Source organism: Sus scrofa, chromosome 1 (genome assembly GCF_000003025.6).
Source record: "Sus scrofa isolate TJ Tabasco breed Duroc chromosome 1, Sscrofa11.1, whole genome shotgun sequence".
Taxonomy (NCBI): Eukaryota; Metazoa; Chordata; class Mammalia; order Artiodactyla; family Suidae; genus Sus; species Sus scrofa.
This window is the reverse complement of record NC_010443.5, coordinates 63924976-63952514: the sequence shown is the minus strand read 5'-3', so window position 1 is coordinate 63952514 and position 27539 is coordinate 63924976. Positions and strand designations below refer to the sequence as shown.

The window sequence follows — 27539 nt, the reverse complement described above, 5'->3', positions numbered from 1 at the left end:
CCATCTCATCCCTAGTCCCAGGCATCTAGTGATCTAGTTTCTGCCCCTCTATTATTGCCTTTTCTGTGCATTTCATATAAGTGGAATTACATAACATGTGATTTCTTGTGACTGATTTCTTTTGCTTACCATAACATTTTGAGGTTCATCCATGACATAGCATGTATCAGTATATTATTACTTTTTTATTGCCAAACAGTATTTCATTGTAGGGATATACAGACATACCTTGTTCTATTGCACTCACTTTATTGAGCTTCATAAATATTGTGTTTTTACAAATCGAAGTTTTGTGGCAACCCTTCATTGTCAGACGATCGTTAGCATTCTTTTAGCAATAAAGTATTTTTTAGTTAATGCATGTACATTGTTTTTTTAGATGTAACCCTCTTTCACACTTAATAGACTACAGGATAAGGTAAACATAACTTTTATATGCACTAGGAAACTAAAAAGTCTTTGTGATTCTCTTTACTGTGATACTCATTAAAATTTATTGTGGTGGTCTGGAACCAAGCATGCAATACCTCCAAAGTATGTCTGAAGTCCATTTTGTCTATCCATTCACCAGCTGATGGACATTTAGGTTGTTTCCAGCTCTGTGCTATAAAGAATAATGATGCTGTAAACATTCATGTGCAAGTGTTTGTGTAGACGTACATTTTTGTTTCTCTTGGGTCAATATCTAAAAGCAGAACTGCTGAGTTCTGTAGGAGTCTTACTTTTAACTATTTGAGAAACTGCCAAACTGTTTTACAAGGTGGTTCTCCTATTTTCCATTCCCAGCAATATATGAGGGTTCCTAATTTCTTCATATCCTAACCAACATTTGTTGTTCGTCTTATTTATTACAGCTGTTGTAGTCGACATGAAATGTCTCTTTGTGGTTTTAATATGCATTTTCCTAATGGCAATAATGTTGAACATCTTTTCATGTGCTTATTAGGCATTTGTATATCCTTTTTTTGAAATGTCTATTCATATCTTTTGTCCACTTTTCACTTTAGTTTGAATGTTATTAAGTTATAAGTATTCTTTGCAAATCTAGGTACATGTCTTTTGTTTGATATGTATTTTGCAAATACTTTGTGGCTGTTACTTGGTTTTTAATTTTCTTAATTATGTCATCTGAAGTCTTGGTTGTTAATTTTTTCCTTCATGGACTGTTCTTTTAGTGTCTTGTCTATGAATTTTTTTGACTAACTCAAGGTCTGGAGGATTTTATATATATTTTAATTACTTGAAATTTTAAAGGACATTTAAAAATATTTCTGTAAGATGGATTTTGAGAAGTAAAAGCTCTATAAACTTGTAATATAGTTAGTCTTTCATATCCACAGCTTCTGCATCCATGATTCAATGATCTGTGGATTGAAAATATTTGACAAAAATTTCAGAAAGTTTTGAAAAGCAAAACTTGAATTTCCATGCACTACCAACTAATTATATAGTATTTACATTATATTAGGTGTTATAAATGGTCTAGAGGTGATTTAAAGTATATGGAGGATGTGCATATTTTTTTATGAAAATACTGTGCCATTTTATATAAAGGACTTGAGTATTTGCACATTTTTTTCTTTCGTTCTTTTTGTTTGTTTGTTTGTTTTTTATGGCCACACCCACGGCATATGGAGGTTCCCAGGCTAGGGGTCCAATTGGTGCTACAGCTGCTGGCCTACACCACAGCCACAGCAACACAGGTTCTGAGCCGTGTCTGTGACCCACACCACAGCTCACAGCAATGCTGGATCCTTAACCCATTGAGTGAGGCCAGGGATTGAACCTGAAACCTCGTGGCTCCTAGTCAGATTCGTTTCTGCTGCGCCACAATGGGAACTTCGAGCATTTGCACATTTTTGATATCCATGGGGGATCCTAGAACCAAACCCCCACAGATACTAAGGGATGACTATATATTTTTAATAAAGCTTTTTTTGAAATATTACATACAATAGGAAGTTGTACAAATTCTAAAGGCAAAACTCAATGAAATTTGAAAAAATGAATACATGTGTAGAACTACCACACAGATAGTGAATGTTACCAGCATCCCAGAAACTTCCCAGAACCTTCCAGAAACCCCTTCCCAGTTATTACTCCTACTTTTCCCAAAAGTTAATCAGTCATTACTAACACCATAAATTAATTTAGCCTGTTTTTGACTTTTATATAAATGGAATAATATTGCATATACATTTTTATGTCTGTCTTTTGCTCAATATTATATTTATGAGATTCTTCCATGTGGTGTATTGCAGTAGTTTGTTCCCTGACATGGCTATATAGTGTTTTATTTTATGAATACATCACATTTATTTATCAATTCTACCTTTGATGGATATTTTTATTCTGTTTTTTGGCTATTTTTAATAGTGCTTGCCAGCACTAAAATATCCAAATACCAAAATACTTGTACATGATTTTTGGTGCACAACTGTGAGCATTTCTGCTTATTTATTTATTTATTTGTTTTAGGGCTGCACCTGTGTCATATGGACGTTCCCAGGCTAGACGATTGAATCAGAGCTACAGCTGCGGGCCTACACCACAGCCACAGCAACGTGGGATCTGAGCTGCGTCTGCGACCTACACCACAGCTCACAGCAATGCCGGGTCCCTGACCCATTGAGTGAGGCCAGGGATGGAACCTGTATCCTCATGGATACAAGTCAGATTCATTTTCGCTGAGCTGCAACGGGAACTCCAACTGTGAGCATTTCTGTTTAATGTATCCTCAAGAGTGGGACTGCTGGGTTACAGAGCAGGCATAACTACAAGTTTACCATAAAGGCAAGCTATTTTCCATTCTCAGTGGCAGTGTATGAAAGTTTTGTTTGTATTGTATCCTGACCAACATTTGCTGACTTTCTTTTGAATTTTTGCCATTCTGTTGGATTTGTGTCTTACTGTGGTTTTTATTTGCATTTTCCTAATGAGTAATGAGGGAGAGCATATTTACGTTTGTGTGTGTGTGTGTGGAGCGGGGGTAGCTATTTAGATATCTTCCTTTGTGAAGTTTTTGTTTAATTCTTTTGCTCCTCTTTCAGCTGGGTTTGTTGATGGTTTTTTCGGGGGAGGAGATAAATTTATAGGTATGAGTTCTTTGCCAGTTATTGCAGGTATCTTCTATTGTTTGGCTTGGCTTTTCTTAAAATGATGCCTTTAGGTCAGCTTTTCAGTCTTTCCTTTTTAGCTAGTGCTTTTAATGTCTTATTTGTGTCATAAAAATAAGCTGGATTTGGAGACTTCATTAAGATTACGAAATGTAAACTTGAGCTAATTAGAAGCTGGTTTGTTATGAGGGCTCTTCAGTTTCCTGTCCATGCCTGTTCCAAGGGTGTAATCCTTCAGAAGTTGTTTCTCCACTCTTCCATGGCCCTGAACACAGCATCAGCCCCTTGAGACTGATACAGACTTGACTCTGCTCAGTTTCTCAGCCTTCCAGCTGCCTCTCTTACTCAACTTTAAGCTTCTCAGCTGCCTTTAAGCCTTTCAGCTGCCAGTTTTCAGGCTTTCAGCTTCTTCGCTGCCTTGAGAAAAACCTCTGAGCTGGCGTTTTAGAATTGGCCCATACCTCCAGGGGAAAAGTATCATTGAAGACAGAGCAACCTCACTTTCCCATACTTCCTTTTTTCTGAGATATTGGCTTCTCAAGTTCTCCCTGCTTTGGTAGCTCTTAGATGCTTTCAAAGAGGTTTTGAAAAAAAAATCAGGTTTTTTGGGTTGCTTTTGGTTGGTGCATTGGTCTGCCAGAAGCTTGCCTTTCTTTGCTGGGATTGCAAGTCCCTAGGAATGTTTTTTGAGGCTGTTGATGAAGCTTGTTGAATTATTATTATAAGATTGCATTTCCATTGATGGAGTATTAGTTTGCCAGAATTGTTTTCATTCAAAACTTTTGAAAATTTGCTAAGCAAAAAATAAGCCTGTACTTTCTCTTTTTCTTTTAATTTTCATTCTAATGAGACTAAACACTGTTTCAGATAATGGTTGGTCCTTTGCATCTTCCATTTGTGATTTATCAATCTCCAAGATTTTTCACTGATTTTTAAGAACTAGATAATATACTTGTATTAATAGTTAAGAACTTGTGCATATGAAGATAAAGGATTATTACCTTAATGAACTTAAACATAATTGGAATTTCCATTAATCTTTATAATGTTTTAAGACTTTTGAAGGCAAGGATTGTATCACCTCTTCTTTTGTGTTCTTTATTGGTATCTGGTAAATGGTATATCCAGGTTTCAGTGATGCAGATTGCATTAAAAAATAATTCAGGGATAGGAGCAAGAAGTTCTTGAAGATTGTTTCCTGTGGTCACTGAGAAAAATGGCTACAGTTATTGATTTATATTATTTCACTTAGTAGCATAATCGCAAGTCTCATCCCATTTTTGAGTCATTATCTTCTTTCTCACATCCATTCAGATAACTAATGAGGGATCGGATTCTCCTTTGTGATGTCCCACATCCACTGGGGACAAGTATCTGCTTCATAAATCTCTGCAAATGTAAAGTGGAATTCTATGTCTTACCTTCCTTACATGAAATTGAATTAATGTTGTTCCTGGAAACATCATCTCAATGTTGAATGGCAACCTTGCCAGTTGCATTTGGAAGGAGTTTAAGGCTAAGACAGTTTTAGACTGATTTCAGAGTTCTAAAGCATGCCTATGAAATTTAAAAAAATTGAAAGCATTCTTCATTCACTTCGTTCACACTCTAAACAAGTGTTTGGATTTCAGGAAATCATCTAGACAGTTTAATTTTTAGTCACATTATGAAAGTAGTGTCTGAGGATGAGGGAGAGTGGAATTTTCCTTATCATGTTAGGCATACTTTGCCTCTTTTAATTGTAGAAATATAATTTTACTCCCAGAAATGTCCTTGTTTTAGTCACTGCCCTACCTTTTTTTTTTTTCCTGGTCATTTCATCAGCTCTTCATAAAATATAATATTTGCGCTCATGCTGCTGCCTCTGGCCCTCAGGGAATGGTGTTCTGAAGAAAAAATGAAGTCTTTGGGGAAGACTGGTCTAAAAATAAAATCCTCAAGGTGTCAGACCAAGGATGTGGGCCAGATCTAGGGACAGCATTTTTAACATTGCACATTGCTATATTAAATGGAATAAGAGAGCCTTTCTCTCTTTTTTTTTTTTTTTTTGTCTTTTTTATTGTTGTTGTTGTTGTTGTTGTTGTTGCTATTTCTTGGGCTGCTCCCGCGGCATATGGAGGTTCCCAGGCTAGGGGTCTAATCGGAGCCATAGCCACCGGCCTACGCCAGAGCCACAGCAACGCGGGATCCGAGCCGCGTCTGCGACCTACACCACAGCTCACGGCAACGCCGGATCGTTAACCCACTGAGCAAGGGCAGGGACCGAACCCGCAACCTCATGGTTCCTAGTCGGATTCGTTAACCACTGCGCCACGACGGGAACTCCCCTTCTCTTTTTTCGAGTGATTTTGGAAAGAAGAGGGACTTTGTATCCAGGTTGCTCCAGGTTCCAATTCCAGCTCTCCCACCAGCTGTGTGATTAGAGACATTTTACTCTCTGAGTCTCGGTTTACTTGTCTTCAAAATGGGGAAAATAACTTCTCTCTTTGGAGTGGCTTGTCAGGAATAGCAATAATATATGTGAACGTCTGGTCCATGGTGGGTTTTTAAGAAATGGTAGTAGCTTAATTGCATGTCTTACATTTTTTCTCTTATTCTGGCACAAGATGTCTTTTTCCTCCCTAACGTCTAATGCTTCACAGACTGGAGCCAGGTTTCCTAGGTGCTGATCCTAGCCCTGCTTTTTATTCGCTGGGTGAGCTTGGGCAAGTTACCTGCTTTCTTTGTAGCTCAGCTGCATCTGTAAATTAGGATAGTTATGATACCTACCTCCTAAAGTTGTTACAAATGTTAATGTTTGTAAAGTACCAGTATTGTGTCTGGCTAATATGTAAGCACAAAGTAAGTGTTTGATATTTACTCAAAGCAAACATTAATTGGTTATCGTTATGAATAGAGGAAATGAGATTAGGTATGGGACTAGGCACCATTGCTGTATGACAAGGGGTAACCCTCAGGTAAGAGAAACAGACTCGAAGAAGTTTAGTGAGATAACAATTGGCACCTCAGAAGCTGTCACAGATTCAGATGGCTGCTGTTGATCAGTAGGGACATCAGAGTGGTAGAGGTCTTTTCTTGTAGCTCATTCTTATGAGAACCTGCAGAGAGATGTTCTCACAAGAACGGTTTCTGCTGTGTTCACCACTGTCAGGAAAGAGACCTAAAGGAAACAGGAGCTTGAGCAGTAAATACTTCCATGCAGCACTCAGCTGGCACTGGTGCTCCGTACACTGTCTCGTTTGGCAGGTAAATATATATATATTTATCTGTATATACATAGTATGTTCCACAAATGAAGTTGGAGATTGAACCACTCTATTGATTATTTTCTTAGTACCACTGAATGTTATGGTGCATAAAATGTTTTATTTTTATTTTTTTCATTTGCTTCAAATTAGCATAAGCAATACCAGAGTTGTCATCTTTTTGTTGGATTTTTATGATAACTTTGTTTTATATCCTACATTTCAGGGAGTTCTTATCTTCACCTTTGTTTTAGTACAAATTGAATATCTGGTAGACACACGCTGATGTTTATATGTTGTAGTCATAGCTACTGCTCAGAGATACGTCGAAGAATAGAAGACATATTAAAGGTAAAACAGACTTGGAGGGGAGACTCAAGAAAGTGTCCCTGACTATAAAATAATAAATGAAATGCTTTTTATGGCAGAGTGATTTTCTCTCCATCTCAAGTATTACAGTTCTTTGTTATTTTATTTTATTTTATTTTATTTTATTTTATTTTATTTTATTTTATTTATTTTATTTTATTTTGTCTTTTTTCCTTTTCTAGGGCCACACCCTTGGCACATGGAGATTCCCAGGCTAGGGGTCTAATCGGAGCTGTAGCTGCAGGCGTACACCACAGGCACAGCAACTTGGGATCCCAGCTGTGTCTGCAACCTACAGCACAGCCCACGGCAACGTTGGATCCTTAACCCACTGAGCGAGGCCAAGAATCAAACCCACAACCCCATGGTTCCTAGTTGGATTCGTCAACCACTGAGCCACGACGGGAACTCTTGTTTTTTTGTTTTTTTTTTGTTTTGTTTTTTTTTTAATAGAATAAAAACAGATAGGTTCAGTAATTTCTTAGCATGGACACTGAGAATACATTAATGAGTGAGGATTTTTGGAAAGTTTCCACAGTTTTCTGCAGATTTTCACTGCCCATAGTAGGTATTTTAAGTAAAGATTCACAGAGCTGTCTAATTGCAATAAATGGAAGAGGTAGAATGAATAGCTAAGCTGTGCTCCACTCTTGCACTGTTTTCCTGCTACCTGGAAACCTATTTTGTAGGATAGAGCAGCCCAGTATTTTACCCTTGAGTTGCAAACTAGAGACTTCTTTTCTCAAAAACTCAAAAGGACTGCCTGGGGCAGAATTGGAGCTGATAAGGGGCCTGCTGCATGTGCCTCAGTAAAGCCCTGGTCTTCTTTCTATTTGAAAACCCATCCCCTACTCACCCTAAAATAAAGGCTGTCTTTTGTTAAGTTCAGCATTTCCATTGTCATCTTTTTTGTTGAATTTTTATGATAACACAGAACTCCATGCCAGATGCTTTATAGAAGAGACTATAATAAAAGCAGAGGAAATCCACATTAGCCATAGGGGGGAAAGCCACTCTCTCCTTTACTCAGAAATAGTCTCCAGATTTATGACCAGAAACAAAAGAGTGATAAAACAAACAGAACAAATGTCCCTAGAAGAAACAGGCTAATTAAAGAATAGAAGAGACTATAAATGAAAACTTTAGGGAAGTTTCAAGAAGATGACATCTGGAAAATAACCAGATGCAGTAAAATAGCAACATCAAAGAATAAGAAGTCTTGAAAATTAGGCATTTGTTTGTCGAAATTAAAATAATTCAATGGAAAATTTGAAAGGTGAGTGTTAGAAATCTCCTAGAACACAGTGCAAAAAGAGAGACAGAAAACTTAAAGACAAAGAGACAGGCTCAGTTAAGTTGGTCTAATATCTAAATGCTTGGAATTCCAGAAGATATGATGGAGTAAGTGAAGATTTGAAAATATCAAATAAATAATAGAAGCTTCTCTTGTGCTCTGGGAAATAATCCAGATCTTCAGACTGACAAGTTCTGAGAGCCCAGCAAAATGGATGAAGGCAGCTTTAAATTGAGACTAATTTCTGAGAAATTTAAGAACACTAAGTATAAAAAAAAGATCCTCAAAACTTGTAGAGAGGAAAGTGAGGTTTTCAAGTCCCCATTCATCTTTGAACACTTCTTTGCTCTCTGGTAAAATAAGCCTCAGCCTATACTTTTCCTATCCCAGATCTCAAATCAGCCACTTTTGCAAGGAGTTTTGATTTCTTTTAATGGTAAATGTGTTTAGACACCAAGACAGGCTGGACATTCATTGTATCTGGATATTGTAGTTTCTAGACCCTTTCGGTGGATAGAGCTGAGTGGGGAGGGAATAAATTTATATACACTTTTATTTCGTGATACATGCAAAGTAGTTTTACCAAATAGCAGTATCACTACTAATAGCAAATACATTAAAGTTCAGAGTTTCTTTGCAAGTTTTTTTTCTTGTCCTTAGGATGTAGGGTGTTCTAAGGGCATACAATTAGAGTGCTATGTTCAAAAGATAAATTCTTTCTTCAGTGTGATGTTAATTTGATAATAGGGTTAGGTTCATTTATTGTTATTAATTAAATTTTGAGGGCTCATATTTTTATCCCTTTAATATTAATTTTTGAGTAAAGTTTTTAAATGGTTCAAATGTCAAAACTATATTAAAATTATACTCAGAGAAGCTTCACTAGTGTCTCTATCTTTTCCATTTAAATACTTCCTCACTCCCTTTTTTGGTCTATCCTTTTTTTCTAAAAGTAAGTGAATACCTGCATATATTTATGTTTGACCTTTATTCACAACGAGCACATAATATATACTCTTTTGTACTTTGCCTTATTCACTTTACAGAATGTTTGGAAGTCACTATTAGTTTACTGAAAGCGTCAATCTTTTTGACAACATTATAGTATGCCATTAAGTGGATGAGTAAAATTTATTCACCCAGTCTCCCAGATGAAAAGTTTGGCTGTTGGCAGTATTTTGCTTTTATTATTGCGGTGAGTAATTTTGTACATTTGTTGTTTTGTATTTGTGGAGGCTTTTCTGACGAGATCAGGTGCGTTCAGGGTGGTATGGCTGTATACTGTGGAGGCTTTTCTTTAAGATAAATCCTTGGAACTGAGCTTGCTGGGACAAAGGGTAAAGGCATAAATGGTTTTGTTTGCTGAGCTCCTCTTCAAATAGGTTATATCATTTGGCATTCCTGTCAGAAATATGTGGAATTGACTAACAGGTTTGCCAACATTGGGTATTTAAATATTTTTGCCAGTCTTATATGTGAGTAATAGCATGTCTGAGAGTTAATTATTTGCTTTGCTTTTAGTGAGAATGAAGTTGAGCATCTTTTCTTGTGTTTGAAAGCCATTTGTGTCTTTCCTTGTGAACTGCCTATGTCTCTTGCTCGTTTTCTTTTTCTTTTTTTCCTTGACTTATGTAGGCACTCCTTTAATAAAATTTCTTACTGACACGTGACATTCTCATACAATTAAGTACACAAATATTGTGTCTACCTCAATGCATTTTTAAGTTGTAGCTATTAGCAGGGAAAGAGAGAGATCATCACCAGATCCCAGAAGCTCCCTCAGCCTCTTCTCATCCTCACCTCTCCCTGCAGCAAAAGTATCCACTCTTCTGACTTTTATTATCGTGGGTTAGTTTTTCATGCTTTGGAACTTACTATGAAATGGAACCAAAAAGTATATCTGGTTACTGCCACTGTTAAACATAATATTTTGTGTTGTCGTATGTAGTAGTAGTTATTTTAAACTATTATGATTAATGTATATATTTTGTTGTGTGAATACACTAAACTTAATCATTCTACTATTAATGGACCTTTGGGTCATTTCTAGTTTTTGGCTCTGGAAATACCCTTGTGCATATGTTTTGGTGTATTTATGTACTCAGGATTATGTGTATTTCAGGTTAGTAGGACAACCATGGAGAAGGGGCTGTACCAAGCTGCATACTACCAGCACTCGGTGAGGGTTCCAGCTGCTCCAAATCCTCAGTTACATTTAGATTGTCATTTTCTCCTTAATTATAGCCATTTAAGTGGGTGTGCAGTATTATTTTATTGTAGTTTTAACTTGCATTTGCCTAATAAATAATAATATTGATCACTTTTTCATATGCTAACTGTATATTTGTATGTCCCATTTTATGAAAAGCCCATGAAATACTTTGCTCATTTTAAAAAAGAAACTTAGTGTGTCTTTTTTTTTTTATTTGCTGATTCCAGAAGTTCTCTGTCAATTCTGGATATGAGTCCTTTATAGTTATCTTCTCCCTGTTAGTGGCATGCCTTTTTACTTTCAGTGATGATTTTTTATGACCAGAGGTTAATTTTAATGAAATATTATTTAACCATATTTTACTTGAAGATAATATGTTTTGAGTCTATTTAATACATTTTTGCTTACCTAAGGTCCTGGTATTATTCTCCAACATTATCTCCTAGATCGTCCATATTGAGGCCTCAAATTCCATCTGAAGTAGATTTATGTATATTAGGAAATAAGGCTTATTTCTTTCTTTATGGATATCTAATCAATTCAGCACCATTTATTGAGATAACTCTTCCTTCCGCTATTGAATGGTAGAGATATCTTTGTTGTAAATCAGGTAACAGTGTATGTATGTATGGGTCTGTCTATTCTCTTCAGTTACTCTTATTAATGGCAGATACAATGGAAAGATTCAGGGGCCTAGTAAACTTTTGCAGTAAACAGTGATGTTGACAAATAGTAAATAATTGAATCAACGCCACATTCTTCTTTGAGCAAAACTTTTGTCATTATTCTGGTTCTCCCATGTGTTCTAGGAATAAGGAGTTCATTTCCCAAGAGAACCTAGGACATTTCAAAAATGTCGTAAATGAGGAGAATCAGTAAATTAATCAGTACATTAGCAAGTATTCATTGAGCACTTTCTGTGCTGTATGCCTCTCCATGTGCTGGGGCCTGGGCAAACAGAATGACAAGCCCCCTTTTTTTTTTTTTTTTTTTTTTTTGCTTCTAACTAATCCTCTGTGGTCATTAGGTGACCACAAAGTAGCATTTATAAATAGTGGAAGGTGTCTGGGAGTTCATTTCTGCATATTCTGGATATTCTCTTGATTATTTTCTGTCTTCCTTCTCTTTACCCCAGAAATAATATTTTTACACATTAGAACTTATGCTTCCATCAATAGTGAGTAGCCCCATCCTTTCCAAGTCCTCTTGAATATAGCACAACGGGATTTATTCCCTGGCCAGGTGCAGGGGGTTAAATGATCTGGCATTGTGGCAGCTGTGCATAGGTCACATCTGTGGCTCAGATCCAGTTCCTTGCCTGGGAACTTCCATGTGCTGCAAGCGTGGCCATTAAAAAAAATATAAACGTTTTAGGGAAGAAAATAGAAGGAAATCTTGAGTATCTAGGGCTAGGGAAAGATTTCTTAAACTTGACACCAAAAGCACCACCCATAAAAAGAAAAACTGGTAAACAGGACTGCACCAAAATTAAGAATTTCTGCTCTGCACAAGACTGTTAAGAGGTTGACAAGAAACTATAGACTAGAAGAAAATAGTTGGAAACTACATATCCCACAAATAGTATGTAGATATAAAAAGAATTCTTAAAAAAGAGTAACAGAGAAATTCAGCTAGAAAAATGGGCAAGAGACATTTCACTGAAGATAATATACAAATGGCAAAGAAGCCCATGAAAAAATGTCAGCATCATTAGTCATTAGGGAAATGCAAGCTAAGACTATAATGAGGTATTACTACCCATCTACTAGGATGGCTAAAATAAAAAAACAAAACAAAACAGTGACAACACTAAATGCTAGGGAGGATGCAGGACAACTGGATCACCTATACATTGGCAATGGGAATATAAGGTGGTACAGTGGCACTTTGGAAAACTAGCAATTTCTTATAAAATTAAACATGTAACTACATATGATGTAGTAATTCTACTCTTGGGCTGTTGCGCTAGAGAAATGAAAACATATTCACACAAAAACTGTATGATAAATGTTTATAGGAACTTTGTATGTTGTATACAAAGTCTGGAAACAACCCACACATCCATCAGGGGGTGAGTGGTAAGCAGATTTGGAGGTTGATGGGAAGTCACACAGCAAAAAATAGGAGCAAAGGAGCAAACTATTGCTATAGGAAAGGACTTTGATGAGTCTCTAGAGATGTATGCTGAGTGAAAAAAGCCGGTCTGCAGAGATGATCTACTATATGATCCTATTCATATAACATCCTTGAAATTGTGTCATTATAGACATGGACCGTAGATTAGTGGTTGCTAAGGGCAGGGACCACAGTGGGAGTGTGTGTTGACAGGGAGGAGGTGTAATTATAAAAGGGCAACAAGAGCGAGCCTTGTGATTGAACTGTTCTGTATCTGACCGTATTGTTTCCAATATCTTGTTTGTGGCATTGTACCATAGTTTTGCAAGAAACTTAGGGAAACTGGATAGTTGAGGTGACCTCTGTGTTATTTCATACAACTGTATATGAATCCACAATTATCTCAAAGTAAAAAAAAGTTTAATTAAAAAAGTAAGTGTTGCTTGGTTTTTTGGTGTTGGGTTAAGATTTAAATATAAATATAGATGTGATTCTAAATGCTAGAGAGGATTACTTTTTAATGGGAACAAAACATTCCATAATTGATTTAAAAATGTATATGTTCACTGTAAATTTTTGATTGGAAAAGAATTAATTCATATCAAAATATGAATTAGAGGCTGTTTGCATTTGCTCAGTGTTTACCTCACTTCAAACTAGTGAGACCATGAACAAGTCAGTGAGAAAGTATTTTTTCTTTTATTCTTTCCCTTATATTTCTCTAATTTCTGAATGTTTGGTATATATATTTTAAGCACTTCAGAAATATAGGATGGAATATAGCACAGAGTTTGGTTTTTGTGGATTTTGGAAAACGTGTTAAAGCAGCTAGCATTTTAGGAATTGCTAACTATTGGTACGTTTCCACAAGTCCAGGCCAGTGTGGAGTTGAGCTGATTTAACGTCACCTGAAACTTCAGCAGCCCCTGGAAAAAGCCCTGTTCCTGGAGCACAGATGGGGCAGTTCACACATCCTCATGGCTCTATCGCTACTGCTAGGCTATAAATAATGAGTGTACTTCCTGATTTATTGATAAAGTGAAGGCTAGTTTGTCCACTTAGCTTTCGGTTAGAACAGCATTAAATGTGTAAGTAGAGCTACAAAGGTTTGGCAACTGAGAACAGTCTAGCCAGGGACCCCAAATTGGTACTTCTGTTTAATAAGCCTAGGAATCACCTCAGGATCTTGTAAAAATGCAGATTCTGATTCTGTAGCCCTAGAGCCTGATATTATGCATTTCTAACAAGTTCCCAGGGGATGTAGATGCTGCTGGTCCATGGACTGACCACCCTTTGAGTAGCAGGTACCTGGATGATATTGCGGATTTGCTATTTTTCACTTGACATTCCAAGGACAATAAGATAGCAACTAGCTTATATTAAAGGCTTACACTTTCATTCAGATCAAAAGAGTGTGAGTGAAATGATGGGAGATAGAAGACGACACAGGAGGGGAATGGATAAAGAAGATGTGGTACATGTATAAAATGTGTTATGACTCAGCCATAAAAGGGAATGAAATAATTCCATTTGCAGCAACATGGAGAACCTAGAGATTATACTAAATGAAGTAAGTCAGACAAAGACAATACTATCTGATATCACTTATATGTGGAATCTAAATATGACACAAATGAACTTATCTATGAAGCAGAAATAGACTCACAGACATAGAGAACAAAACTGTGGTTACCAAAGAGAAAAGAGATGGGAGGGAGGGATAGATTGTGAGTTTGGGATTAACAGATACATGATATATAAAATGAATAAACATAAAAGACCTACTGTATAGCATGGGGAACTGTATTCAATATCTCGTAATAACCTATAATGGAAAAGAATCTGAAAAAGAATATATATATTCATATATGTATACATATATGTGTATATGAACACATATGTATACATATATGAATATAGGTAAAATATACATGTTCGTATATGTATACATATATGTATACACTCACACATATAACTGAATCACTTTGCTCTATGCCTGAAACTGCCCAACACTATAAATCAACTATACTTCAATTTTTAAAAGAAAGGAGGTGTGGGAATAGCTCTGTTGGGGTGGTGGTAGAGGGTAGGACAGAACATCTACTGCCCTTCTCTGCTTTAGCTGAAAGTTACAGGCATTGGAAATCTACTTGAAATGTATGCCTCTGTGCGAGCTTCACATGCAGTTGGTTTAGTCACCCCCAGGCACAACCATGTGTTGCACTAAGGAGAGCCACCATTCAGATCCTGTCTTTCTGCAGTCTTGGAAACTCTCAAGACATTCAGGTAGTAGACCAGCCATGAACCTGAGCCCTTTGTCCTGCACATCTGGTCTGTATCTAGCAAGGCTAGGAAACTGAAGAGTACTTGTCAAAATATGTCTGTCATCAAGGTGGTGAAACTCATTCACTCATTCTTCTCAGTGTTAGTTGGGTCACTCAGCTATAATGAATAATTCTTATAGACTGAGGTTTTATTATATTAGAATTTTATTAGGATTTTGTTTTCTTTCAGATATATTGAAAATATTCTTTAGGTTTCAGGTTAATTTTTTTCTCGTAAAAATATTTAAGCACATTAAATTGTAGAAAGAAAAGGAAAAGCCCACATTCTTTTCAGCATCTGGGTGATTATTTCCTTTGAGTGTGTGTGTGTGTGTGAGTGCGCGCATGTGTGTAAAACAGTTATAAATATATAAAAATGCAATATTCCATCCTGTTCTTTATGACTTTATAAGCATTTCTTCGTATTTTTTCAGCCTTAAGTAATACTTGAAATGGCTGAATCATGTCTTATTGAGTAGTAAGCTTCTAAATATTGGTCATTTGGATTGAAAGATTCTTAAAGAGCTGTCAGCATTTGGAGTATATGTGGGAATGGGAACTAGAAGCAGATGATCAGGGAAAGGAAAATGTTCTTTCTTTTTGGTAGCATTTTTCCTCTAAGTTTAGAATTATCTCTAAATCTTAAGGTGTGAGACAGTTCTGTTACTTTATTTCAGAAATTCACAAAGATGGGTATTTTACTTGGTAAGTACTTATATTTAACAGAATATATTTAATCTAAGGGAATCCCAATTATTTTTTTAAAAATCAGCCTTTCTCTCACCATCTGGCCTTAGCAACCTAAAAAAACTTCTAGCTAGTGCCTTGCTCTTGGGGAGAGAATGTCACTGTAATGCAGTGTTGCCCTGGGGGTGTGCAGACAGTGCACTTGGAGCACAGAGACAAGAGCCTTAGTCCTCTTGCAGCCTTGAGAAGGATTCCTGGAGAGGAATGAGATCTTAGAGGAACTGTGAGAGTGTGAGTGTGACCTGACATAGAAATGTGGAAGGCTCCCCAGGTACAGGGACAAGCAGGTGTCATGGGCCTCCATCCCTAGAGCTGTCACTGCATGGAGATGAAATGCTTGGCAGTCACTTGGCTACCTCCATGGCTCAGGGACCCTGTCCCTCCCAGACAGTCAGAAGAAAACAAGAACAGTGACAAACCATGTAGATATATTATCATCTGGGAGAGCAGAGAGGAGAGCTTTCCCCAGCTATGCATGCATCCATCAGAAATTCTAATAGCGTTTTTTGGGTGACCATCCTTCCATATCACTCTCAGCCTTTGAATTCTTATCATTTATCAGTATGATGGATCCCTCAAGTTTTTTGAGGAGAAGCAAACGATTGATCATCACTGATGTAGTTGATAGGAATCCACTAGGTATTTAAGTGATTAGGATTGTGATTTAAAAATACAGTTCACCTGGGTACAGTTTGGTGGGTGAATTTAAAAGGGGAGGACAAGACTGAGGAAGGCCTCTGTGTAGGAGGCTCATGCCTGGATATGGTCATAGGGACGTGGTGGAGGGCAAACAGTTAACTTCTTAGGAAGTAAAATGGACAGGAGCTCCTGGTTTGGTGTGCTGGTAGAGGGGTGAGAAGAAATGGTGCATGACCCCCCAGGTTCTGGGTTGAAGTAACCCAGAGGTGAGGTCATTAACTGCAATTTGAGTAGAGAAGACAGTAGTAGTAGTAGTAGTAGCAGCAGCAGCAGCAGTAATAGTATTTATCATTTTAGATTAGTATCTCTCTCTCTTTTTTGGCTGTGCCTGTGGCTTGTGGAAGTTCCTGGGCCAGGGATCAAACCCATACAACAGTAGCAACCGGAACTGCTGCAGTGACAATGCTGGATCTTTAAACCACTGTGCTGCAAGAGAACTCTGATTGGTATCTCTTTTTCAGTGCTTTTGTGTTTCTTAGGTGGGATTTTCCAGATACCACAGCCTGAGGCAAAGCTAACCTAATGGATGGCAGAATTGGGCATTGCAGTCCCAGGGCAGCAGGAGTCGCGGGGAAGGAGAAGTGAGGTAGGGAGGGAGGAAAAGCAGATGCAAGGCGGTGTGTTACTGATCTGGCCACAGAGTCTTCAGGTGGGTTGTCCTCTAGTCAGGCTCTGAGGTACTGCATGGGCCTGGTGGCCAGTCAGGGATGGAAGGCAGGGACATCCTTAGTCTCCTGTGTTTCCCAGTTGAGAATTCACCCTGGGAAGCATTGTTTGGCCTTCACTATTGGATTGGGTGAAAGAGACACTCTGGAAAGCTGGTGGGAAGCAGATTCCATGCTCCCCAGTGTGGTGAGTAATATGATCTGAGAAGCGGTTGGAGGAGGTGGCCCCTGGCCCCTTTGTGGGTTGTGTAGGGTCACCTTTGGGCAGACAGCTGAGGTCCAGGGATGTAGGGCCCAGGTGGCAGGTGTGCACAGTGACTAGAGAGAGGCTTATAAACAAGGTTAAATCACTTCCTAACTTTTCTCAACCTGTTCTCATCTCCTAGTTTCCCATTTATAGTTGGAAAGAGTCATATAATGCTCTGATTTTTATTATTCTGTTTTAATTTAGTACTGCTCAAGTGTTAATTCTGGATGAAATTCATATTCCTCTAGTTTCTATGAATCTGTTGCCTCCATTCACATAGTTTCTAGACTATGGATTTTTTTTAACCTTTTTTTCTTTTTTTTTTGCTTTTTAGGGTCGCTCCTGTGGCATATGAAAGTTCTCAAGCTAGGGGACAAATCGGAGCTGCAGCTGCTGGCCACAGCCACAGCCATAGCAACATGGGATCCAAGCCATGTCTGTAGCCCACAGCACATCTCATTGCAACACTGGATCCTTTATTCACTGAGCAAGGCCAGGGTTCAAACCCGCATCCTTATGGATACTAGTTGGGTTCTTAACCTGCTGAGCCACAATGAGAACTCCCTTTTTTACCTTTTTCTAATTGGCAGTTTATTTATTTAATTGGGGGTATTCAGATTTATAGCAGAGTAAATCAGTTTTATATATACATATATCTATTCTTTTTTCCTATGTAAGTTATTATAGAACACTGAGTAGGCCTCCCTGTGCTATACAGTAGGTTCTTTTAGTTATCTATTTTATATGTAGTAGTGTGCATGAGTTAATCCCATCCTCCCAATTTATCCCTCCCCCTCCACGGTTTCCCCTTTGGGAAGCCTAAATTTGATTTCAAAATCTTTTTTTTTCTGTATAAATAATTTCTTTTGTATAGTTTTTGTATTCCACATCTAAGTGATATCATATGATATTTAACTTTGTCTGGTGTACTTCATTTTATAAAATCTCCAGGTCCATCCGTGTTGTTGCAGATGGCATTATTTTGTTCTCTTATGGCTGAGTAGTATTCCATTGTATATATGTACCACATTTTTTTTATCCATTCCTCTGTCAGTGGACCTTTATGTTGTTTCCATGTCTTGGCTGTTGTGAATAGTGCTTCAGTGAACATTGGGGTGCACCTGTCTTTTTACATTATTCTTTTCTCCAGATATATGCCCAGGAGTGCAATTGCTGGGTCATACGGTAGTTCCATATTTAGTTTTTTAAGGAATAAGACCATAGGTTTAATATAATTGTGTTCCTCTACTTATTCTTGTCTTAGTCTGTTCTGGATGCCAAAAAAAAAGAAAAAGAAAAATCCACAGATTGGGGTGGCTTGTAAACAACAGAAATTTCTTTCTCACAGTTCTGGAACCCTGAAGTCTGAGATCAGGGTGCTAGCATGATAACATGGGCCTATAAACATCCTCCAGGTTGCAGATGGCTGACTTCTTGCTGTGTCCTTGCATGGCAGAAGGGGCAAGAGAGTGTTCTAAGACCTTTGTTATAAGGGCACTAATCCCATTCATGAGTGCTTTGCCCTTATGATCTAATTATTTCCCTAAGGTCCCACCTCCTAATCACATTGTCTATAAGGTTTTCAGAATAGGAATTTGGCCAGGACACAAACATCAGACCATAGCAACTCTCTGGCTCATTACTTAGAGAACAGAAAACTGCCCTGAGGGTTAGATCCTGCTGGGTACTTGAGTTCATCTGTTCCCTGAGTATTACTATGCTAATCTCTGTGGCTTGCTTCTCAAATACACACAATGCACCAAATTGTTTTAATAAAGAAGTGTGAAGGCAATGCTATAGAATAGACTCTGATTTCTCACTCTGATTTCTCTTTTGTAAGGGTTTCACAAACAGAATAGAAGGAGGCTTTAGGTTATAAATGTGAAGACAGAATTTTTTTTCTTTCTTTTTTTTTTTAAATTGCTTTTTAGAGCCGCACCCGCAGCATATGAAAGTTCCCAGGCTAGGGGTGGAATTGGAGCTACAGCTGCCTGCCTACACCACAGCCAGAGCAACTGGGGGTCCACGCTGTATCTGTGACCTACACTGTAGCTCACAGCAATGCCAGATCCTTTAACCCACTGAGCGAGGTCGGGGCTCAAACCTGCGTCTTCATGGATACTAGTTGGATTCGTTTCTGCTGCACCACAACAGGAACTCCAATGACAGAATTTTTTAAAATTAATGACTCACTGGATTTTATTGGGTGTGTACTCTTATGTCAGATCTTCACTGGGTTTAAGGATATACTGCTGAGCAAAAAGTATGTCACATCTTTGCCTTCCTAGAGCTTGCTCTGAAGCTGGGTTAGGGGCAAGGGCAGGGCAGCCCTAGGCACAGGTATGGTCTAAGGATGCCATAAGCAACTGTAAAATGACTGCTGATGAAGTGTTATCACAGAGAACTATATGTTGAAATGAGACCATAGAATGGTTTTGGCCAGAGAAGACTCCCATAGTAAAGACTCTCCACTCACGAAGCAATTGGGGAGTGAGGAAACGTGAATAGTTAGCAAGATTCATTTAGCAAATATTTACCAGACATGGCCTCTATGGCAGGCACAGTCATCAGTGTTGGGTATCAGTTGTGAATAACCCAGGCAAAGATTCCTGCCTCATGAGACTTGGTAATTTGCATCATGATAATAGATGAGAAGTGGCCTGATGGGAAGAATATTTAGGAGTTGAAACTGACAGTTCTTAGGGGAAGGAATGTGTTATAGCTGAAGGGGGAAGCTGTCAAGGTGACTCTTAGGTTTCTGGCTTGTATAACCAATGGGAACTCTGGTGTGGGGTCACTTAATAAGGGGGAGGGGACCATTCCACTAAATTTAATTTGGACATTTGGGGTTTGAGGTACCAAGTGCAGATGTTAAATGAGCAATTGAGTATGTGAGCCTGGAAATCAGAAGTAAGGTTTGGGCCATTGAAATAAATTTGCCAGGTATCTGCATATAGGCAGTAACTGAAGGAATAGGTAGGGAGGAGATTGCTTATGGCATGAGAAGAAAAGAACTAAGTTTGAACCTTTTTTCTTTTTCTTTTGTTTTGGCTGTTCCTGTGGCATGTGAAAGTTCTGGGCCAAGGATGAAACCCACGCCACGGCAGTGACCCACACCACAGTAGTGACAACACTGGACCCTTAACCCATTGAATTACCAGGGAACTCCTCTTTTTTCTTTTTTATGTTTCTCAAAATCAGACTAAATTATTTTGCTTTTAATTAGCATGTGCATTTCAGCCTGAGTGCCCATGTACTCCCTTAGCTGTAAAAAAACAAAACAAAATGTCTTTTTACCCTTTGCTCTATGCAAGTAGTTTATAGGCTAAAAAAGGAGATATTCAAGCTTTCATGGTTACAGTTCCAGGCAGAGCTCTGATATAAGATACCAGCTTCATTACCTAATAAGACTTGGCATTTCCTTGAATTTACAATGGAACACAGCTGTGAGAAACATCAGTGGCAGATAAGTATCTATGAACTCTCCAAAAAAAAGGCTGATAAAATTAAATTGTCTTGCATTTTCCCCAATAGTTGTTTCAAGGCAGGTAGAGATTCTCAGCAGAGCAACAACCTAAAGAATGTAAACCAAAGAATAAGAATTAGAAACAGGAGACAAAAAGAAGATGAACAAAACCCATCACCCATGGGGCTCATCATTTCTGTTGCTTTTTGTATTCCTAGAAGGGTTCCAAAAGGTTAATCTTCTATTAGCCACTTAAAAAATACATTTTCCTAGTTTTTAATTCTAATTAATTTACTTTTCTATTAAATGCTGACATCTTGCCGCTTGGGTTTCAGTTTTAATTGTCATCAGAAGTCACTTAGAATAGTCTCCTCTGAAACAGAGCCCTTGCTGACATTTAGTTTAATTTCGCCTTGGTGATTGTGAGGAAAAGTAACACGAATGCAAATAAATCCTCCTGTTTAATAATCTAATTTTAAAAATGTCCATGGAAGAACTAAATGTTCCTTTGAGCATTCATGAGAAAAATTCTTTTTTTGTGGTGAATATTCTGGTTGGAATTAGAAACCTATTTGGAACGAAACAGTATTATAAATAGAACAAACATTGCCTATGGTTCATACTTAAAATGTACATACAGCATTTTTCCCTTTAACTTGATTGCATATAGGTTTTAAGTTAGATATACCTTGAAAATAAATGAAATTTTTCTGCATTGATGGTTTTCTTTTCATAACAATGACTTCAAATAAGCCCTCTCCTACCCGGTCCACTCCACTCGGTTGTTAAATATTCTCTTGTGGTTAGTTATATATAGTGATATAAATTTTAAAACAGGAGGCTCAATGAAGGTGATTGCTTTTTAAAAAGTGAAATTGAGCTGAAATTTGGGATACTTCTGAGGTGAAGTGTCTGCTTCTTTATTTCTGGTTCTACCTACCTCAGAGAGCTCAGGAGCAGACTCGCAGTATATCTGCATCCATCCTGGTGTGTTCTTTGTCTGCCTGCTCTCCTTTTCTAATTAGAATCTCTAGACAAGTATCAAGGGCCTACTTTAGGCAAAGCATATGGATTTATGTGTGCTGCTGTATGGTCTCTTTCCTCTCTTAGTTTTCAGTTTTATTTTTTTCAGTTTTATTTCTTTCCTGAATGAGTGTAGAGATAGCGGTGGAGGGAGGAGGCCTTTGGGACCAAGTAAAATTCTTGGCTAAGAGTGTGGTGAGTATCAGAGAAAGATAGAGGGGTGATGCCTTTTCTCCTCCTCCTCCAGAATCACCTGTGGCCCAGAGTAAGAGAGAGATGGTCAGTAACCAGGACAAAAGCATTCCCTTCTCTTAGACATTTTCCTTTCTTTTAGATTTTTACTTTGCCTAAGACAAAAGCGGGCAAACTAAGGCAAATTTTTTCCTGTTTTTTTTTTGTTTGTTTGTTTGTTTGTTTTTGTTTTTCTTTGTGTCAGTTACAAATTTGCTAGTACATTTGGGTTATCCCATTTGTCCTCTGGTAGTTTTCACTAGCAGCCAAATATGTGTTTATTTTGTTCCTTAAGAGAGGAGAGTTCTAGAGCAGCCATTGTTTCAAAGTGGTGCTGCCTGTCCTTCCCAGCAGCCTGGTCTCAGTGGGCTAAAGGGCACCCTTTGGAGCATCTACGGTGAGTTAGAACCTGGGGTGCTGGGAGGGTTCTGTTGGGAACCCTGAGAAGACTGAGTTCAGGGCTTTTACTGGGCCCAGTTGTCAGGAGGATCCCAAAACTGGATGGCCTGCTTCTCTTCTCCATGGTTAAAGATCGCTCTAAATGATTATTGCCCTTTTACCCTCACTAGCATAGACAGCTTTGTGTTAGGGCTAATAGGTTATAAAGAAGATAGGCTGTAGCCTGTGCCCTGTGTTTTTTGTTTTTGTTTTGTTTTGTTTGTTTTTTTATAGGAAACAGTGAAGTAAAGTTCAACAGAATAATAAAGATCGATATTGGCTGAATGTGAAAAAACTTTTACAAAGCCAGAAGTAAGTAAAGAAAATACATTTTGTACCCTTATTTTCATACTGTAGAAGAAATTCTCTTTGTCAGTTTGTTGTCTGTTCTTCCATCTGTTTGTCTGAACATATACATATACATATACACATACACAGGTGTACTCATATCTACATACTTACACAACAATGGAACTATATTATATTTCATTCTGCAGGTTAATTTTTTTTACTCAGTGTAAGAAGAATATTCTCTGGGTCTACCTGCCTCATCAGAGAACTCAAGAGTAGACTCAGTATATTTGCATCCATCCTGGTGTGCTTTGTCTGCCATTATCATCATCTAATGATAGTCTGTAATCTATTCTATATTAGAGATTAATGTGTGTGATAGCTCAATGGTGTTCTTTCTCTAGCATGTGTGTACTCTAATTCATTTAACTATTATTTTATTAAGGATCATTTAGAAGGGATCTAATTTTTCACTCTTAATAATGCTGTAATAAATATCCTTATCTACATTTTTTTGTTATTTGTATAATACCAAGTCCAGACAATGTTTAAATTGTTTATTTTTAATGTTGAAAAATACTTCCTGTTTAACTTCAGAAAGTTGAACTAGTTTATACTCCCACCAATGGTATAGAGTAAATACCATGATTGCATAAAATAGTTGGAGTGTTGAAGAAAGATTATGGTTGTAATATGTTGTATTTTGATGGCACTTTGTAGTTTATAATCTATTTCCATCTATCTTATTTATTCTCGTAAGTACCCTATGGTGTGGTTTTATGTCTGCGTTTGTAGGGATTGTATTGAATCTGTAGATTGTTTGGGGTAGTGTGGACATTTTAACAATATAAATTCTTCCGTCCATGGCTATAGGTTGTCTTCCCATTTATTTGTGTCTTCTTCAGTTTCTGTTGTCAAAGGCTTATGATTCTCAGTGCACAGGTATTTCACCCCCTTGATTCAACATGATGCTGTTATAAATGGGATTGCCTTCTTAATCTGTCTTTCAGATAGTTTGTTAGTGTCTGGAAGCACAGCTGACTTTTATTTATTTATTTATTTATTTATTTATTTTTTGTCTTTTTTTTTTTGCCATTTCTTGGGCCACTCCCGTGGTGTATGGAGGTTCCCAGGCTAGGGGTCTAATCGGAGCTGTAGCTGCCGGACTACGCCAGAGCCACAGCAACGCTGGATCCGAGCCACGTCTGCAACCTACACCACAGCTCATGGCAACGCTGGATCGTTAATCCACTGAGCAAGGGCAGGGATCAAACCCGCAACCTCATGTTTCCTAGTCGGATTTGTTAACCACTGTGCCATGACGGGAACTCCTACAACTGACTTTTATATGTTGGTTATATATCCTGTAACTTTACTGAACTTATTTATTAATTCTAATAAACTAAGTCTTTAGAATTTTCTCTAAAATTGAGTCATCTGTAAACATAGGTAGTTTTACTTCTTTCTTTCCAATTTGGATGCCCTTTTTTTTTTCTTGCTTATTTGCTATGGCTAGGGCTTACAATCTATGTTGAATAGAAGTGGTGAGAGTGGGCATGTTTGTCTTGTTCCAGATTTTAGTGGGAGGCTTTTGACTTCTCACCATTGAGTATTATATTGGCTGTGGGTTTGTCATAAATAGCTTTTATTATGTTGGGATATGTTCCCTCTTTACCCATTTTGTTAAGAGTTTATATTATGAATGGACGTTGAATTTTATCAAGTCCTTTTTCTGAAGCTATCGAGATGATCATGTGATTTTTGTCTTTTCTTTTGTTGATGTGGTATGTCACATTAATTGATCTGAGTATATTAAACTATCCTAGTGACCCCGGGATGAATCCAGCGTGGTCATGTTGTATGGTCATTTTTATGTGTTGTCAGATTTGGTTTCGTGACATTTTGTTGAGAATTTTTGCATGTTATTCATCTAAGATATTGGCCTGTGGTTTTTTTTTTTTTGGTGGTATCTTTGTTTGGTATCAGGGTGATGGTGGCTTCATAGAATCTAACTAAATATCTTGATATGTTTCTAAGTACTTAAAAACGAAAATTACTGATTTTTTTTTTATTTTTGAATTTCCACTGCTTTTATTCCTAAAATGTAACTACAGAGGTAGAAATTTTTAGCTTTCTGATTATTTTCTCTGATACATACAGGATATTATGTGAAAGAAAGGAAGCATATATACTAAACACATTGATCTTATGATTGACAGTTTGATTTTATAAAATTGTCTAGGATATGAGTGTATTCCAGTAAGAACAGAATGTTTCATGATGGAAGTAGTCCATGTAATCAGCCTGCCACCAGATGGCTGGGTAGTGCCCCAGAGAATGATGCCATAGTCAGTCAGTCAAGTTTTGGTCTCTGTGTTCTCAGATTGAGCACTCAGTGGCTATAGCCAGATTGGTTTTGGTGAGTGGAAATCCATATTGCTTAGCTCATGTACAATCTATAACTCTACCTCCATGCCACTTTGTATATCATCCCTTTGTAGAAGAGCAAGAGTAGAGAAAAAGGTTGACCTCTGTAGAATGGGTCATCTTATCTACTGGATTATTTAGCTCCTTATCTTTGAGGTTAACTGTTTTGTAAAGTTATCCCTGAATGAGTATAGATCTGTACATTTAGCATATCTCTTTCAAAATGAACAACCAGATACAGCAAGCCTTCTGTATCCGTTGGTCCACATCCACAGATTCAACCAAATGCCAATTGAAAATATTTGAAAAAAATACCCAGTATTTTCCAAAAAGCAAAACTTGAGTTTGCTGTACACTAGCAACTATTTACATAGCACCTACATTGTGTTAAAAACGATTTATGTAGAACTTACATTGTATTAGCTGTTATAAGTACTCTAGAGATGATTTAAAGTATACAGGAGGATATGTAGGTTATATGCAAGCCTTATGCCATTTGATATAAAGGACTTGAGCATCGTTGGATTTTGATATCCATGGGAATCCTAGAACCAATCCCCTGGGGGGTGCTGAAGAATGACTATATACTGTTCAAAGTTTTGTCCACTGGGAGGTCTTCCCTTTGTCGTGTCTCTAAGGGCTCCTGAGTGGGGCTGTTGTGTTACAACTCTTTACTTGTGGCACCAATGTATTGTATAGAACCATTTCCAAATCATGCCTGGATTTTCTTTAGTCAGCTGGTCATAAGGAACTCCTCTTGGTGAGGCCACAGGTGAATTTCGAAGAGACGATCAGTGTAGCAAGATTAAGAGCTTTAGAAATATGAGCTGCTTGCTTATTAACTCTGTTCATAGGATCCCCCAGGCCTGATTTCATATATACCACTCTGTTTAAGGTTGAAGAACTCTGCGCACACCCAACTTGATGGCTTCGGAAGGTCAGATAACCCCAAGTTCATGTGGCATGCTCTCTGCCTTTTTCCCAAAATCTTGGAGGTCTCTGTTCACCTATAAAGGTGGTGATTCACCTGTAGATTCACAAAGATGGCAGGTCTTCAAACTTTTGTAGTAATCTTTCCCCACCATTTGGGAAATCTGTGTTTTACCAAGTATAGAGTAGTTACTACCTATTGCTCAGGAAGCATGTAATGCAAAGCATGGCATTCTGCAGAATGGAGAGGCAGTCAGGGTCCCTATGGACTATATTATAAGAGTATACTGGAGAACTGATACAGCCCTGAGGTAGGATAGTAGGGTACCAGCTGGAGCCAAACTGCTCAGATTTCTTTGCTAACACATACGAAGAAAAAAAAATAATAATTTGCCCTCAGTAGCTGTGGACCACATGCCAGGGAATGTGTTGATTTTCTCCAGCAATGAAATCACATCTCACACAGAATCTGTACTCTGCAAGATCCATCTGTTTTCTGTAAGGCCAAATAGGCAAGTTGAATACAGATGTGTTAGGAATGATCACCTTCATCCTTTAAGTCCTTAATGGTGACCCTAATCTTTGCAGACTCTACAGGAGCAAAGTGTTGCTTGTGGTTCTCTAGTTTCATGGGTAAAAGTAGTTTGCATTTGACCTTTCTTAGCATTATAGCCTTAACTCCACATGTCAGGGAGCTTAGGAGGGAATCTGCCAGTTGCCAAGTGTGTCTGTACCAACTCTGCATTTCAGAACTGGGAAAATAATGATGGCATGAGTTCTGTGATGAGTGGGAGTTGGAACTGAGCCCAAACTCCATTAATCATTTGAGCTTTATAAGCCCCCACTCTGAATGGTGGAACACTGTACCATTTTTGGTGTTCAGGAATGAATATTAGTTCAGAGTTATATCCACCAATCCTACAAATTGTGATTATTTCCCTTTCCTTAATGTATACCCTTATAATTTGTAACAGGTTTTAGGGGGAAAACTGGGAGGAAGATTTACAGTATAAATTTATGGCTGTGTAGCAAGGCCCTTTTTCAAGGGGTCCTGGCCTCCTTTGATTCAAAAAGTTCTAGGTCTTTGTTCTGGCTCAAGTGTGGGAATTGATTGAAGAGTTGTGTTTTTCTATTTTATAGCTTTGCTGCTTGTACAGATCAAGTAGGAGTTGGTAGATTTCTAACCATTTCTCTCTTAGAAACACCATGAACAAACATCAATGATCTCTGCATGCTAGACTATTCTGATTTCAGACTTTGCTTGCTGCCCATTTTGGTAACCATGCCCTCCTCATCTCTGGTTAAGTACTGTCACTCAGCTCCTGCCACTCTGGGATACTGTCATCCCCATTCAATTTAGGAACCCATTTCTTGGATGGCAGCATTGCCTGTTGTCTTTCCTGGTCTGCAGAGAATGGCTACTCTAGAGATTGTCAAGGATGTTAGAAGTACTTTCAACCAGTGTATCTCTCATAGACTTGGTAAAGGCATCCTACCAAGTGATGTAGTTATAGGTGGATGAGCAGGTCTTACATGATAAGTCCAGTTCAGCATTCCTATCTGCCAAAGTCTTTGAGTAGCTCCCTCTCTACCAAGGATGTTATGGCATCTCAGTTTCATGTAGTGTAGGTTACTTTTGGGACCAGGCTTCTGTCAACAAACTGAACAAACTATTAGAAACATTTTTAGCCATTGAAGCT

General features: G+C 37.9%; 1 protein-coding gene across 2 annotated transcripts in view; it reads left to right on the top strand.

Moving 5' to 3' along the window:
• The window catches only part of GPR63 (G protein-coupled receptor 63), a 63112-nt gene that overhangs the window by 21901 nt on the left and 13672 nt on the right, over positions 1-27539 (top strand). Inside the window, exon 2 of one of the 2 annotated variants that reach the window (XM_013992707.2) lies at positions 22426-22503. The exons of the other annotated variant lie outside the window; for it this stretch is intronic. The gene's annotated coding sequence lies outside the window, so the exon portion shown is untranslated. The remainder of the gene's footprint in view (positions 1-22425; positions 22504-27539) is intronic. 2 annotated transcript variants of the gene reach the window in all.